Raw genomic sequence first — 276 nt, 5'->3', positions numbered from 1 at the left:
ACATTCCACCCAAAAGTGGTAGAATACACTTTCTTCTCAAGTGCACATGGAACATTCTCTAGGATAGATCATATCTTGGGTCACAAATCAAGCCTCGGAAAATTTAAGAAAATTGAAATCGTATCAAGCATCTTTTCTGACTACAACGCTATGAGATTGGAAATCAATTACAGGAAAAAAACTAAAAAACACAATACATGGAGGCTAAACTGCACTACTAAATAACCAAGAGATCACTGAAGAAATCAAAGAAGAAATTAAAAAATACATAGAAAC

Source organism: Physeter macrocephalus, chromosome 8, assembly GCF_002837175.3.
Source record: "Physeter macrocephalus isolate SW-GA chromosome 8, ASM283717v5, whole genome shotgun sequence".
Classification (NCBI taxonomy): domain Eukaryota; kingdom Metazoa; phylum Chordata; class Mammalia; order Artiodactyla; family Physeteridae; genus Physeter; species Physeter macrocephalus.
The sequence above is the reverse complement of the archived record's forward strand: the minus strand, read 5'-3'. Positions refer to the sequence as shown.